The 16,183-nt window shown below is 41.1% G+C and overlaps 1 long non-coding RNA gene and 1 pseudogene across 1 annotated transcript; one reads left to right on the plus strand and one right to left on the minus strand.

The window, feature by feature from the left end:
* The first annotated feature begins 265 nt into the window (after positions 1-265).
* Positions 266-2,994, plus strand: LOC118283867. Its single transcript, XR_004784689.2, has 3 exons — positions 266-1,823; positions 2,364-2,480; positions 2,821-2,994. It is a non-coding gene; the product is annotated as an uncharacterized LOC118283867 (long non-coding RNA).
* Positions 2,995-6,211: 3,217 nt separating this feature from the next.
* Positions 6,212-16,183, minus strand: LOC118284114 (annotated as a pseudogene).

Raw genomic sequence — 16,183 nt, forward strand, 5'->3', positions numbered from 1 at the left:
CCACTGCGTCTGTCTCTGTCATTCCCCTCAGCTGATTCTCTTTTACTTTCATTTTACCAGTCATCTATCATTTCATTCCTATATGACATTTCCTTTGTTGGTTTTTCCAGAGATCACAGTTTTCCCGACATTTATCTCCCTCCTCTGCCAATGTTGAAACGCAGTTGAGAAAAATACTTAAGTTCCTTTTTGGCATTATTTGCATTATTATATTCTGCTAACAGGGTATACACAGTGGTGTACTGGTAAGCGTCCCTTTGTCTCACCTCCTGTTCAGACTCTGGAGCTTTTCGATTGCGGCATGTCCTCTGGATCACATGGCTCTTAAAAAGCTCCTTCCTCCATCCTCCTTGTCCCTTTGTAGTGGCAGCTCAGGCACTAGCGGAACACCCTCTTAAGGTAGCTGTACAGTTAGGTCCTGGCACCACTGCAGCACTTGGCTCCTTTGACACAAGCAGAAACCACTTTACTATGGTACTGTTTGAGCCAATCATGATGCATTATCATGCTGTGTTTCACCCCTTGATTAGTATAAAGGACAGGCATGGACCATTGCATGCAGAAACAATCAAGGTGCCCTTCCAAGGTGTTTGAAGCTTGGGGCTTAGTCCATGCTTTTTGGTGTCATCCTTTATGTACACCAAATCTCCAACACTGTAGGATCCCATCGTTTATCTTCCTCTGTTCCTCTTGTGCAGTGCGGAGATGTTCTCCTTCTGTTTCTTGTGCTTTGAGTTCTTCTTCCAGGTTGTACAGGAAATCTGCCACTTCCATTCAGTCGGACTTGAGTTCTGCAGTCCCAGACTGGATGTCCTGTGGTTGATGAACCTCCCTGCTGAGCATGAGCCTTTTGGGTATGACACCTGTGACTGTGTGACGTGAACTGCAGTATGCTGAGGTGAGTCATGGCAGGTGCTAATCCCAGTTTTTCAAATTCTTATTCACATTGTACCAGATCATCATGAGTAAGGTTCAGTTGAAGCTCTCAAGCTGTGTGTTAGAGGCAGAATGGTAGGGGGTGGTCCTTGTCTTGGTGATCTGCAGGAGCTTGTATACACCTTGGAACAAGAAACATTGAAAATATTTACCCTGGTCTGTGTGCAACTCAAGGGGAGTCCATTGATCAGGAACAGGAAAGGCTTTGACCCATTTGGTGCATTGGTCAATTATGGCAAAAATGTATACCTGTTTCCAGAGATGGTGGATATTGGAAATGGCCAGGTGGTAAAGGTGGCAAAGGTGTTTTAGAATTTTCACTTCTTCAAGATGACCAGAATGAGGAGGGTTTTGGCAAGCCTGTAGGACCTCTCCCTGCATCAGCATTCTGGAGATTGGCAAGCTCTTCAGAGTTGACTTACTGCAGCCAGTTAAAGGTGGGGTAGGTGTTTTTTGTGAGAAGCACTTTCTATCATATTACTTGAAACTCTAGTGACAAACCAATAGCGATGAATACATTGAATGATCTGACACTGAAACGAAAACAATCCCTCATCTGTGGCCACGGCAGGAGTGTAAAAAACACGACCAATCAGAAAGTTCGGTCCGAAGAAAGTGATTGGATGAACCAGCTTTGTCGGGCGCGTGACGAGTCTCCTGCACGGTGTCGGCAAACAACCGGAGCTACCATTAGCACACGAGTTGAAGAAAAGAGTTGCAGAACAGCAGAGAAAGTGCCTACAACAGCTTCTGGTCGCAACAGACAGAGCAGTAGAGATGGCTACGGACACAAAGAGGTTGGAGACTATGAGGAAGAGTGAACAGAGTAAACATCGGTGTGGCTCTTCACCGCTGGCGACAACTCCGGGAGGAGAAGATGGTGAAAGGTAATTAGCTGCTTCGTTTTGGGTGAAAGCGGTTTATGTTCTCGAACTGTGTAACCAACAGAACTGTTGGAAAGCTTGTGTGTGTATCAGCCAGCGCCAAGTTAGCTTCGCTCAAGGACACTAGGGTAAGTTAGCTAACGCTACGTTAGCTTGTGTGTATCTACATCTAACGCTGCCTATGTGTTAGCCGGGTGTCGTCACTGTAGCTGTGAGCAAATGTCGCTTGATTGTTTATCTATATCCGCTCTGAACGGGATGTAGCATTATGTGTGTGTGTGTGTGTGTGTGTGTGTGTGTGTGTGCGTGTGTGTGTGTGGAGCAGGTGTAGTGAGATTGCCCAGTGTGCGTGGCTAGAGGCTTGTAGTAGCAGTTGATGTGCATGTTGCAGTCTGTGTGCAACGCCGGGCATGAGGGGCATGGCACGGAGCAATGCAGAGCTTCAGGCCTGCGGACGACGGGCAGTAAATGAAATGAAAAGTACTTTTCAATGTAAGGTAATATGAACATTTCACTAAGTTGACCTCCTTTCTCTTATACCAGGTACAACAAGTTGTACATGAAGAAGTCCAGGACCGGGAGGTTGTCTGCCACGGACCAGAGCAACAAGACCAGACGATCCCCGTCAACAGCTTGAGAAGCAAGTCAGCCGAGGACCAGGTGAGTCGGCTTAGGATACTGTAGGTGTAGCATGAAGTGGTAACTTACTTGTGTACAAAAGCTACTTTAAAATCCATATGGCAATGTTGTTAAAAAATTCCAAAGTGTTAACATTTATGCCAGGTGGGTTGTTTTAAATTTTTTTTACAGATTCTGAACCTCAGAACTACCTGTTATGATCTTCAATATTTATCTAAAGAAAGTCATAACACAAATATATTATACTTGGCTCCCACAAAAGGTGACATGGAAAACTGTTTGTCACTGCAGATAATGCTGCTGTAGTGTTGTCACTCTTTTACAGTAATGTTGATCTACTATTGTGATATTCTTTCTACAGGACCACTGCCTAAAGAGTCGACGACAGTACAGCCTGACCCGTCAGCCGACAGGCCGGCTTTGACTCTAGAGCTAGGAAACCCTGTGCAGACAGTTTCTTCATTGTTGTACATATGTTGTTTATGCTAATATTATAATATATATTTGGAATATTGTATGATGTTCCCAAATAATAAACAGGTGTCATGACACATTGTGTTCTCATTATTTGTGCAGCTTGTAAAGAGGTAAATGTAATGGTTGGATTGTTTATGCTGTGAGTATAAGGAAAAGGCCTTGAAAATTTCTAAGATTTTTATTCCAACAATATAGAGCAGGTTATGCAGAACATAAATAAACATTGGTATTGTAATTGTAAACCTCTATATGTGGCAGCCTGGACACGGGGGTGATGAAGTTGCCCACAGTACTTTCTTTCCACGTCTGAGGGTAGTACTGTCAGACACAAGTAGGTTGACTTGCAATGGGACGGCCCGGTGGAGCAGCATCTGCTGATGTGAGGTGTAAGTGAAGCAGCAGGCTCGTGTCACGTCACTGCTCCAAACTCAGGCCTCGAGTTCTGACCAAGTGCTATGAACTGCAGTTCACTAAATGCCTGCTTGAGGCTGGCTCCAGAAAGGAGCAAATCCCCATTGAGCCCCATGTTAAAATGCCCAATTTTACAGCAGAATTAAACATGTTTACAGCCTGGTACAAAAAACGGTTTTGGTCCCAATGGCTAATCCCCCACTTCGTTAAAACTGTGCGTGGGGGGGGGGGTGAATTTTTTTGTAACTCGCCCATTTATATCATATCGCGGTTTTAAATTCTGCATAATTAGGGGCGTGGATACTTGAGTGACAGGTGACACCGCTGTTTGGTAGCCGCTCGGTGGTGGCTAGCCGCTGGCAGCGCTAGCTGTCACCTGAGCTAATCCCCGGTAACAGCTGAGCTCAGAATGAGCCCAGAGGTGCAGAGTCCATGTGGTGGGAGAAGAAGGGGATACAGTGTGGGACTGTAGGGGAGGGGAAGAGCAGAGGTAATACGTGTTGTAGCTATAGTTGGTATTTTTTATCAACATTGATGAACATAAAATAAACTCAACATTGTCCATGATTTTCAGGGGATCTGTTTAGGCTTAACAAAGTGTGACCTGAAGGCCAAATTCAATAGCAGGACACTGCCAACTGTAGCAGTTACAGGTCCCCTTCACAAGGTGCTGGAGGTGAGTCTGCTGCAGGTCGTCTTCATGTGGACCAGCCTGATTCTACTGATCTCCCTCAGGTTGTTGTCACCACAGTGGATGATGAGGAAGTCAGCTGGTGCTCTTCCTCACGGAGTGGAAACAGAGTGGAGGAAGGCTTTCCCACCCCAGTCCACCAACCAAACAGCATGCCAAGGTCTGCAGCTCTCTGGACACCTCGACGGAAAATTCATCACCACATTGTGACTGTAGGATTAAAATTAATAAATGGGTGATAAATGCTTCAGATAATGAAAAATGTGAAGTCCACTAAAGAGTGTACCTCACATTTTTATGTTGACAACACTGTTATGTCACAAATGTAGGATAAAATGGAACTTAAGAGCTACATCTCAGAATATTGATGACAGTCTCTAATACTTTATATTTAGACAGACTATATAACTGTAAAGTCAAGCAGCCACGACTGGTACTGGTTTGTTTTGTGCAGCTAGTAGAAGCATCACCGGTTAACTGAACAACACCAATGTGCTGAAAGTAATAAACATCTTGTAACAAATATAAAAGTGCCTTTCTTACAGTCATATTCAAAGTGATAATCTCGTACAGTAATGTCTAGAGCAGTACAGGTAAGGTAGACACAGACTTCTGTCAGTGTGAAAACTTGATCTGTGCACTGTTTACAACAGTGGATTGGGGAATTATAGTTTTTCTGTTTTCTTGTTTGGTGTATGTGTATGTCCCTTAAAGCCAAAATAAATAAATAAATGACAATAATAACTAAGACTACAAGCCAGTGTCAATAAAACATTTACTTTATGCCAAGAACACTAACCATCACATTTTAAATTCTGTTTAGTTCACGTTTATTTGATTTAATCTATTAGAATCTAATTATAGTGGTGCAAACTACCACTTATACAAATAAAAAAAAGAGGTAATTTTTAAGACTTATGATTTCAGTAACAAATATTTATTACAAAAGTTGTTCCGGTGTTACTTACCACATGTAACGTTGGCTGGGACGACTGGTACTGTAGCTCACGTTACCGCAGTCAGTACCGAGCCAGTGCAGCCTTGGGGCCGCGACGCTAGCCGGCTCGCACTTAGCCTAGTTTATTAGCTTAGCTCCATAGCCTCAGCTAACTGGGAAGCTTGGACGTAGGTGTGTGTGTTTCAGCGACCGATCTGCATTTGGCCCACCTCTTTGTCCATATTTGGATTAGCCGGGTAAAGGAGGAGTCAGGCCCTGCCAAGATGGCGACCGCCCACTTTTGGCCTCAAAACCGGCAAGTAGAAACCAATGGGTGACGTCACGTAAACTCAGTCTGAGCTAACAACACTCATCGTGGAAGCTCTGACGTGCTTAAAATGTTATAAGTCCTGTACAACATTCACTTTCATTGTGTCACAGATAGTAACAGAAAAAATGTGCAGAAAGCTACGAAGGTGCTGCAGCTGTTTCGTCACAATATGGCTAAAATGTGCTAAGGTTTAAAAATATAAACTCAGAACAGTAGAATTGTTAACCGTGTTTATGTTTTAGCTTAGCCTGCAGCAGCCTGTTGCTAACTAGTCAGCAACAAGTCACTACATCAGAACTCTATTTCCGATTTCCCAACACTAATATGTTAGCTTGACAAATGTGCCCACCAACAATAGCCATGTTAATTGTTTACGTTTATATTATAATAATGTCCGGTGTTTTCTTACTTGTGAATGAGCCACGGGCAGTCAGTTAGCATGTTGTGCTCCGCTCGTGACTTCCTCCCCCGATGCAGTCAGACTCAGACTCAGGCAGCAGTGCGCGTTCATGTGTTGTGGGGCGAGGGGCTTGGGACGGAGGTCTGAAGGAAGCGAGTCGGACTTTGTTGGCGATTTTCTAAATCACTTACCGTCCTTTAACTACTAGATTCTGCTGCATCTGGCTGTTGTTTTTCAATCACTGGAATGTTACAATCACTGGACTCACTGTCAGATTGGATCAATCTCACTCGCAGTAGCACATCATCAACATCCTCTTCAAACCTCAAGTCTTTGACAGTACTTACAACATTTACATGGTAGGTCAGACCATCCTTAACTCAATGAATGTTTGCAGCTCCTGCTGGTTTTGGTGGGGTTCCTAGAGCTGTACAACCTTGACCAGAGCTGGATTTGGGTGGATCCCATCTCCACTGACAACATGGCCCAGAAAGAGAACTTCCTTTTAAAGGAAATGACATTTAGATGGCTTCAGCTTTGTGATGAATGCCATCTTGTCATTGTCTCTGTCATCCACCGCTATCTGCTTATAACCAGACTGAATATCAAGTGTTGAGAACATTGTAGCTCCCCCAAGAACATATAGGCACTCCTCAATCTTTGGCAAGGGATAGGCATCCTTGACTGTCACTGTTAAAACAACAGTATTCAAGAGCACTAAGAGGGCCCCCTCTGAGGAGGATGGTGTACTTTAAGCATGACTTGAATATGCGCTTCCTCTTCACCTTGGAATCCAAAAGATGTCCTTCTTACTGGCCTGTGCACAGGCTTAGCTGGTCCTGTGTCAATCTTAAGTGTGGCAGACGACTAGGCCTGGGCGATATCGACATTTTTTAAATCTTTTTTTTCATATTGATCGATATCGATAAATATCACGATATAAGTAAAATCACTATTTCTGTCAAGCTTAAAGGTTGAGATGTAAAGATATATTTAAACCAAAGCTAATTTTGGTTTAAGTATTATTTATTTTCTGTGAGAAGTAGAACATGACAAATGTACTGTAAAACATAATACAACTGCTGCTTTGTAATGCAGTTATATAAATACAACTGCTGCAACTTCTACAAATGCTTAAGACACAGTTTGCATCGCATGCTACTACTCTGCTTCTTGTCGGACTTTAAATATTCCCCGGTAACTTCTTTTAAACAATGTCCTCATCTTTTGAGCCTTGGGCTGTGTCCATCGGGACGTCTTCTTCGGTAACTGACAGACTGATGAGCATGCTGCAGAAGCCCAAACATAACAGAGCTTCTGCCGGCTGCTTCTGCTACTCTGTGCAGTGTGCGTCAACCTAACTTGACGTGGCTATTACAGCCACATAATTGGTTAGACACGCAGTATAATCATTATCATTGGCTGTTCATGTTGTCTGTCAAAACATTGATGGAATTAGCTCAATCGAAGTTATATTGACATGTGTCTTGAATTTCTATTGGGGGAAAGTTAATTGTTGTTATCGTTTTATCGCCCAGCCCTACAGCAGACAGGTACTCCTCGCTGAGTGTCTCACTAGAAGCACAAACAAGCTCTTGGAAATGCTCAGGTAGAACAGAGATTGTTGCTACTTTACCAACCTCTGGTGATAGCGCATTCTCTGACTCCTCTGTACAATATTCTTTCAATCAATCATTACACAATAAACCACTAAATACAAACTACAGCAGCAAATATGAACCAGTTCAGCGTCACTCTCATTTGTGCTTTGTTATATCATGATGTGCTTAAAAACAGCATATCACAGTATGCATTATATTATTTTCTGCCAAGATGATTTTACTAGGGTTATGACCCTGCTACACTCTGCACTTTTGACATTTTTTTGAGATGCCCTGTTGAAATACTACAAGACATTTTCCAATAAATTTTATTGATTTGAATTTTGTATGCAGATCTTTATCTGCCCATGACTGTTTTTGACATGTTTCACCCACAGTAAGCTATTTTACTAGAAAAATTGGACAATAAATATGGTAAAGCTTTTTCTCTCTTCACAAAATAACCAAATAAATATACAAAAATAAAACCCAGAAATACCCAGAAACATATTTTTGTTCTGCATCAGATTCCATGCCATCACATTTCAACTCAAAAAGGGTGAATACTGTCATAGAATATTGTGAAATACAGTTAAGAGATCCAAAAAAAATATGGGTGAAAAGATACAAAGAAGTTCAAAAACTCAGCCATGCAAAAACCAACACAGAGGTGGCACACTTAAATGGGGATAGAGACTGATTGCTGAATGAAGATTTGTTTGGATTGTAAACATGTACAATAGAGTGTCATACTTATACTTAAGTAATTTCTAGCAGGTATGAATATACATTTTCCTTTTGTTTAAACAGCTAAACAAAAGGAGTCTTGGGTCTTCTGTATGAGATCTGTGTTAAAGCTGCAGTCGGTAGGATTGAGAGAGTGGAATTAGTCTCGGAATTCAAACGCTGCACTTCGGTTCTGCCTCCACAGCTCCTCCCAGCCCGCTGTGCCCGCGCAGGCTACCATGGTAACTGAAGCCAGGCCAGGTCATAGATTTAGTAGGGCCAGGTACATAACATGACGTTCCCACTGGTAAGAAGCCAACACGGACTACTGTCGATATTGCAATACACTAATACATTTTTTAGTTACCATTGCCTCACATTTTAACCTGTGAGTTTTTGTGAAAACAACATCGTCAGTGTTTTTGAACGTAGGCTACCGTAAATCAGTTTATATTGACTTGCTTACATACCTAGCGTTAGCTAGCACATTAGCTAAGTGTTACATGGTAGGCCTGTAAATTAACAGCTTTATCTTCACATACATAATTTGTATGATTGGATGATTGAAGCTTTTTAACTATATTTTATAACATTATAAGAGCTTTGAGACTGGTACACTGGACTCCGATGAAGCGTTCACACCCACAACTGCTTTGTCAAGCAGTCGACCGAGGAGAAGAGAGAGTCGCCTACGAGGCGCACGAGGCAGGGGCCGTGGGAGACGGGGCAGAGGTCGGCGTGTTGGCCCGACACCCGAGGACCCGGGACCCAAATACATAGCGGATTTTCATGTGATGAGCAAGTTGGTACCTGCTGCTTGCACTGGTTTCATTCGAAGATGGTGTAGCTTCAGACTTTGCTAGATGTAAAAAGTGTGCTGTGCAATCCTTTTTTTTTAATTTTATTTTTTTATTTCAAAGTTATATTTTAATATTTATGCAGTATTTGTATTTGCCTTGTAATGAAGTGTAATTTAGAAAGTGATTGTTTTCTTATTCCATAAATATACAACAATGTGAAGATTACTTTGGGGTAATCAGATTCACTGATTCAGTACTAACGATGCAATATCAAAGAAAAGCATAACAAATGTATCAAAGTAGACAATGATGTAGTATGAATATTTTCCTTATCATAAATTTATTACAAGTCGAAATACTATGAGGGAAATAAATGATTTGAGTATATAATCTGTAGTCGTGATTATCAGTGTCAAACAAAATATGTAATTACTTGCTATTTGCCTTTTACTGCGTGGTTTCAATGCAAAGTGGAGTCTTTCTTCAGGAAAACACACACGGAAACTTTGACTTGAAACACTGCTGCATTATTGACTGACACAGGAGATTACACATATAAAATTAAATAATTCGTCAGTCTGCTCTACAGTGATAAATAAATAAGTAATAGACCAGTGCATTTGCAAATTCAGCAGGCCTGCGTGAACGTGAATGAAGGCGCAGCTGGGAATATCGACACATACTTAGCATTTAGCATAGCACAGGATGCTACCTTTGGCGACAAATAGTGAAGCTAACTAAACAGTATGACACTGATGAGGGAGCATTTAGCCGCGAGAGCTCACGCAATGGCACAAACATGTCTGGAAACTCAAAACCGATTAGACCGCTGTTGGGGATATTTATTGATGTAATCATTTCATAAATAACTTCCAGAGTGTAGTGTAAAAAGGTGTTGCATAATGTGCATATGATAATATACACAAAATAAAATTTCTGTATCTTTTCATACAGTTGACTTCTCTAAGATCAATGCTTTTTTTGTCGCATTATGGGTACTGTTGAGGAAGACCATTAGGCTGGATCCACCAGTCCCTGCGGTGTTCAGCCCAGTTCCGACGCCACTGAGTGGGCAGCCCATGCCGTGGGCCTTGTTACCTGGCACAATGATGTACTTGGTCACTATACTGAGTTGGTAGCTCCGTACATCCACCAGCGCTGAGACACAGGCATTGTAGGCCTGGCAGAGATCAGAGCTTTAGCAGGAGAAGATGAAGTCACGCAGCAGTGGAAGAGCAGAGAGAGTTTCTATCAGCTGACGGTGGTCAGAAGGCATGCGATCCCTCATTCGTGTCAGGAAGGCCCCAAGATCAATGAGAAGAACAGAAAAGAGACCTTTTAAAAAATACAGAAAGTAAGAGGCTTTCCTTTAAAAACATTTTCTGTCAGAGCAATCAGCTGGCTCCACAAACAGAGTGATTCATTCATGAGAAGCATCTGACGGGGTCAAAGGTTGAGGGAAAGGAATCATTACCTGTCTCCTCCTCATGCTGGATGCACAGCATAGCATCAAAGCATTGAATGGGTGAACTCTGGGCTGCACTTCCGCCTGATAAAAAAGTTGCTCATTGCTCACCCCTTCACACATCAGCCCCCTTGGATGCATTGGATTGTCTCGCCACCTAAAACAGTTCAAACCATACACATGCTGATTTAAACTGCTTGTTAGTATAGATGCACTAGCTACTAAATAGCACATGCTTCCTTGCTACCTAGTTTATCATACAGTGCAACAACAGGGGAAAGTGCAATAGAAGGGTGGAAGCAGGAGAAAATTATGATGCATAGTGAGATGAATCTGCACCAGATGACATTATATCAAAAACACTAATAATTGCAGTGTGCAGGGCATTATCAGTATACTAAAACTCACCCTTACAAAACAATTCTCTATTTTCAATGAAATGCAGTTGGATGTACATGATCTAGAAAGAGCAAAAAATCTGTGATTTTAATCAACTTGGATTCTATTGCCTTCAAATAAGACAGAATGTGTATAAATTGATTGACTTCAGACTGGGTTTGGTTTAATTTCCAGTCAGTGTGCATAAGTTTGAGAGTTTCCTTCATCTTCTTCAAAGACTGAGTTACTTTGACGACACCTTCATTTATGCCAATGAGGTCAGAGGTTTTCATAGCATGCATCACCAGCAGAGCCCCCTTTAAGAGTTGGATGCTCCAAACCTCGACGAACAATGAAACAATGAAAAATTCCCTGCAACTCTCTCCACCAGGGAAGGAAAATATAGAATCCATGTTGCTATTTTTGAAAATGTATGAGCAAAACATCATCATCATAGGCGTCAGACTACATAAATCAAGTGAGTGAATGACTTTTATTTTCCTACTACTCACCCAATTTCCATATTCCTGAAATGAAAATGAAGAAACAGTAGCATCAATGAAGTCTATTTCGATATACAGTAACTATTTGCTGCGTGACTGTAATATAGAAATGCAGTTTTAAGAAAATAACAATGGGAGTTTGGCCTTATACATGAACTGAACACATTAATAAGGAAAAGAACATTACTCACCTCTGGTGTCCCTAAGTTTCCAGTTTTTTTTCCTAAAACTGAATCTGCATAGCTTAAGATGGGTGGACGTCCAAGTAAAGACGAGATACCAGCCAGTAGGGCCAGGCCAGGGCTTTTGGGAGAATCTGTGAAAAAACAAAAAAGCTGTTTCATTCCAGAGTTTTTTAGCCATGCTAGTGGCATTTCTTAGTCTTGTGTTATATGTAAAATTGCCAGTACAACTTTGATTGAAATAAATCTTTTTTTAACCATCAGTCATTCCATTGCTCTGTAGTGTTTTACCTGAGCAGGTGCATGTTTTCCTTCCTGCCAAATGTATCCCATGCTGATGAACCCCAGTGCTAAGTGAGCAAGCCTGAGCTCCCGATGATTGCTCAGGAGATGGGGACTCAAAACCGGCATCTGGATTAGGACAGGTGGAACATAAGTTCTGTTCATTATGGTTCCTTGTTCAAGAGCAAAAAACACCATCAAGCTCAACCTCACCTTATGAACCAGGTTCCGTAGTTTTCGTGACTCTCTCAGTTGTGTGAGATTGTTTGCCAGGTCCAACCACACCCAATAATAGTCTGGAAGGTTGGTCTAAGAGAAAATAACAATAAAATTATATCAATAAGAGAGAGGAAGTAATCTAAAAGAGGAGACAGAAAAAAGCTAAGAAAATTAGCCAGGTAGAAAACAGAGGATGCCCTGATGGGAAATCACTTTATAAAAAGGAGAGTGGGCGGTGCTTTGGGACAAGTTTAATTCTTTGGCTAAAAATCTTGTAATTGTATAAATGTATAAATTGCCAAATTCCAGATATATGATGTATTATTTATATCAAATGTCTCTATATTGGTGGACTGCGATCACCTGAGGACGGTCTCTTCTGAGCAGTCAAAGGCTCCTTGATTACACTGTCTGTTTTACTGGGCTCCCATTGCATGAAGATGGTCGCCCTCTTTGGTTTGTTGACAGTGAGAGCTTTGCAATCCCACTCGTAGAGGAGCCAGACCTTAACCACGGCGAGGATGATAGTGTGCCAGAAAATGCAAATGTACCAGCTCCGCAATGTCATGGGGAACTTGTATTTGGCTGCAAATGAGTCCAAAAAAATCTACATCTCTCTTGTATTTATTGTAGGCACCCACAATGTAAGGCCTCAACATTAATGTAGGTTTTGTTGGCTTTGTCCCATCGCTGAATCCACATCCCCCGACAATCCAAGTTCAGCTTTGGCTCGTACTCCGTTGAGACTGCCCTGATTTTTTTCCATATGTGAACATGTGAGAAGTGTAATGTCCCCAGGTAATATGTAAGGTGCACGGGCTATTTTGACACCCAGTGTTACAGTAAATTACAACATGGACATAACAAGCTCAAACTCTACTTTGACAAATGTATTCCACATTAACTTTGTATCTACCTGATCTAGACATTGTAATAAACACACACAAAAATACTTCAGGCATTTGACTTACTTGAGTCTTGATATATCAATTTTAATAAAACAAAGAGATGCGCTTCAAGGAAAGCCGGCATGTTGTGCGAGTAGATGGCCGGGTGGCCAGACCTGTATGCACATTTATGCCCATTGACTATGTTAATGTGGTCTTTAGGAAAAAAAAATATATATATTTTAGGACAGCTAAAAGTGATGTTGTAATTTTACAACAGTGGGCTTTACAGGGTTAATGCAGTTGATGATGCTCTTAATGAATCGGACTGAATACAACAGCTGCTGCCCACTAACAGAAAACATCAATATCGTAATGTTGCTCAGTCAGAGAAACAAACAAGTGAGACTATATGACTCAACATTTGCGGCAGAGTATGTTTATCAATTATTGAGACAAATACCAAAGGATTACAATGGCAGTTAAACCCATATATACACGTGCTATATCCAACTGCTGTCTGCCTCAAACACTTTGTTCGGTGATGATTTCCTAGCACTGAAAAATATTTGAAATATTGATTCAAATTTAAATATTTATATTCATAAATGTGTTATCCTAGCAGACGTACTTGTTTCACCCCATCATTCCTTTTACATATGCAACGTTTTATATATTTGCATTTTTCTTTGATGGATATATTTTAGTTATTGTTATAATATGCACATATTCATCATCATAAGACTTTTAAGTCCACAATGACGTGGCAAGCTTTTGTAGGACTAGCTTGAGACAAAATTTTGCAAAACTTACACAAAAACCTAAGTGTCAGGAATCCCCTTCCAGCTTATTGAGGAGTGCTTCCAAAAAATCCAAACTTAGTGTATTCTGTTTTTTTCTGTGTTTTAGTCTGTTGACAACCGACACACCAGCGATTGTTAGTTCGAGAACGGTGTCTCAGACATTATCACATCTCTAACACTGAATTGTACTCCTCCGTCTTGTTGAGGAGGGTCATTCGCAACAAAGATAGTGGACTGGTGAATGCTGCTGACTAGCAGAGACACAAGTATAAATAAATATTCTCTCTTTGTTCTTGAAGAACAGGCAAGTGACAATCATGGTCTTTTGAAGGACAAGAGTCTCTCTGTGGTTCTTTGATCATTGATAAATAAATAAAACAACAATCACTTGGTTTGTCTCACCTCAAGTGATTTTGCCTGGAAAACACATTACGTGGAAAAAATAAAAGTAATTCATTGACCCATTTATGTTACTGACAATTAATTTGCATTCATATCACAGTACTTGTTTTTGTTGCTGTGTAGATAGCAACAAAGATGACAACAGGATCTACTGTATGTAATGAGTTTTCAAGATGAGGGCAAATATAACATCTGGAACACTGCCTTGGGCACATGGTCTGGGGAAGATGATAAAATCCTAATCTGGGGATCCTAACTCTAAAAACAAAATATTCTAGTTTGGACCAATTCTCAGTGTTCATATAAAGGTACAGACACACCAACACTACGTCAAACAACTCACATTGACAAAGATTGCCTGCTGTGTCTGCTTTAGTCACATACATCTGGCCACGCCAGGCAAACAAAATTGTACCTGGAACACACCACCAAGTCCGCAAACTAGCTCCTACGTTCTGCACATGCGTGAGAGGAAATAACTCTCCATACCAGCAGGGGGCGGTAGTTTGTATGCCATTCAGAACCAGAAATCGTTTCTATATAATGTCTTTCAGAGGGGGCCTCTCTTGGAACATATTGATTAGTTGATGACCTCAAGATGTTGCAAGAACAGGACCCAAATGGGTATGAAAAACTGATTTAATAAACAGAACCAAAAAATAACACAAAACAAAGGAGACCAGGAAGTGACAACACACAAGGAAGGAAACCACAAAGTAAAACAGGAAATCACAAATTCAAGATAAAAAGGAAATACAGGTAACTTAACTAAAACCTAGACACAAGGAAAGTCATTACAAAACAGGAAACATTAACAAGCGACCAAGAAACCAACACAACAGATACACAAGAAATAACAATCAAACAAAAGTCCACTAGACACAAGTTCATGAGAGCAGAATCATGTCAGTTGATCCTCCATGTTTTTGTTCCAAACAATCATGTAGACCCAGATTGAGAGCTGAAGATGAACTGGCTGCGAGCCAACCTCTTTAAATAGTCTTGTGGATGTGAACCCTTTTAATTCTCCTTGTTTGCTTTCTTTCGTACTTCCATTTATCGTCTCTGATTACCAAAATCGTCTCTGATTACCAAAATCTGAATAGCCAATCAGAGCGGTCTCTTTCATTAGCTGATTCAAAATGTTGAGTTGGCAGAAAAACAGCTTTTCGACACTCATCAACATTCAGATGACAGCGAATTGTTGCTCTGGTAACTCATAACATAATTTTTTTAGTGATTTGTTGGTGGACCAGCCACACTTTCATATGGATGTTATGACTTTGTTTAGATAAATATTGAAAATCATAATTAGTAGTTTCTGAGGTTCAGAATCTGTGAAAAAAAAAACATTAAAAACCACCTGGCATAAATGTTTACACTTTGGAATTTTTTACAACATTGCCATTGGGATTTTAGAGTAGCTTAGGCTGCATGCCCGGCAGCGTTATAAAAAAACACATGGTGACTTCTTGATAGAACTTGAGGCGTTTTGGCATTTATTATTGCAACTAGCATTAGCTGTAGCTCTGTAGCCTCTGCTCCGGTTGTTTGCCAACGCCGTGCAGGAGACTGGTCATGCGCCCCACTCTGTGGTGAACGAGCGGAGTGCGCGCAGGCAGGAGAAAGCCGGTTTATCCAAACATTTTCTTTGGACCGAACTTTCTGATTGGTCATGGTTTTTACAGTCCTGCCTCGGCCACAGATGAGGGATTTTTTTCGTTTCAGTGTCAGATCTTTCAATGTATTCATCACTATCGGTGTGTTACGAGAGTTTCAAGTATTATGACAGAGAGTGCTAGTCACAAAAAAAGCCTACCCCACCTTTAACTGTAAACATGGACTCCATACAGCAACTCTTGACATGATTACAACTGCAAAATGATCTCTCCTTTTTTCGTTCTTTAAGACAACGACCTAAACACACTGCTGCCAGTGTCGGAGGCCGTTTCTCAATGTGCGTTCTTCTCTGTACTTCTGTTCTAATGTTCTCGTGAAGCCCTAAGTTAAAACTTTTGGAATAAATCTGTTGTTGTTTCCCGAAATGTACTTTAAAGATGTTTTGAGGCAAAAATATAGTTGTTTTGACTTAACATCTATGGTCGACTTATCAATTTAAAGCCTATTAAAACATTTGCTCCGACGTTTTCGGAGTTCATAAGCGGCCTCGTCGACCATCCAGATGACCGGGCGGTCAGCGCTCTCGGTGCCTGCCGAGAGCAGCCTCAT

The sequence above is a fragment of the Scophthalmus maximus genome, chromosome 10 (assembly GCF_022379125.1).
Source record: "Scophthalmus maximus strain ysfricsl-2021 chromosome 10, ASM2237912v1, whole genome shotgun sequence".
NCBI lineage: Eukaryota > Metazoa > Chordata > Actinopteri > Pleuronectiformes > Scophthalmidae > Scophthalmus > Scophthalmus maximus.